The following is an 895-nucleotide window of genomic DNA, read 5'->3' on the forward strand; positions in this document are numbered from 1 at the left end:
GAGCGCGGGGCGGGCGGGAGCCGCGGGCAGAGCCCCGCAAGCCCGCCTTGGCTTACTTCTCCGTGGAAACTTTTGTTTTACTGCGGAGGGGAGGAGGCAGGTGCGCTCCTCCGCATGCGTTTGGTAAACGGGCTCTGCCTGCAGAACTCGCCTGGCCCCAGGAATGGGCACAGAGCCTGGTGGCCGGGATAACCAAGGCTTCTCCCTTAAAACTGGCGGCTGGTGCTACCCGGCCTCAACCGGAGGTCATGCTAATGCTAGGTGGAAACTCAAAGGGTGCCGGTAAAGAGGGTTCTGCCGGAGCCCGGTCTCATGGCTTGTTGGTGTCCCCCGGATTTCTGTATCCTTTTGTGCCCTAAAATCCTCTTTCCCATTTACATATTGGTAGCGCACTAGTTTTGTGGCCAGAAACCAGGAAACCAGACTGCCAGACAGATACACTACGTGTGTTTCATACTAAGGCATCTGTGCACACTGGAGATTTGTGCCAGTCGTGCTGTAATAGTTGCACCAAAGAAAAATTGCTTTTTCCTCTCTCCAGCATCAAATAAGGAAACTTGTAAAAAAACAAACAAGCAAAAAGAACAAAACCAGAAACCCCCAAACCCACATAGTTACTGTTTTAAATCAGAACATGCTTCTTAATTTATAATTAACAAGTTTCAGTTTGTCAAGCTAGCATTACTAGTAAGTTGGAAAAGTGATGTAAAAACTGAAACATTGCTCGTCTTCTCTTTGTGTTTCCAGAAACAGTCTAATTCACACTGGTTTGTCAGCCCTGCTTAATCATCGTGTCTTGAACCCGTGAACTCTCAAGGTGGCCTCTTCACTTAGACTATACGTCAAGGGTGCCTTTGGAGTCTTTTGGCCTTTCCTTAACCCTATGTATGGAAAG

This window comes from Antrostomus carolinensis, unplaced genomic scaffold (genome assembly GCF_000700745.2).
Source record: "Antrostomus carolinensis isolate BGI_N321 unplaced genomic scaffold, ASM70074v2 scaffold24678, whole genome shotgun sequence".
Taxonomy (NCBI): Eukaryota; Metazoa; Chordata; class Aves; order Caprimulgiformes; family Caprimulgidae; genus Antrostomus; species Antrostomus carolinensis.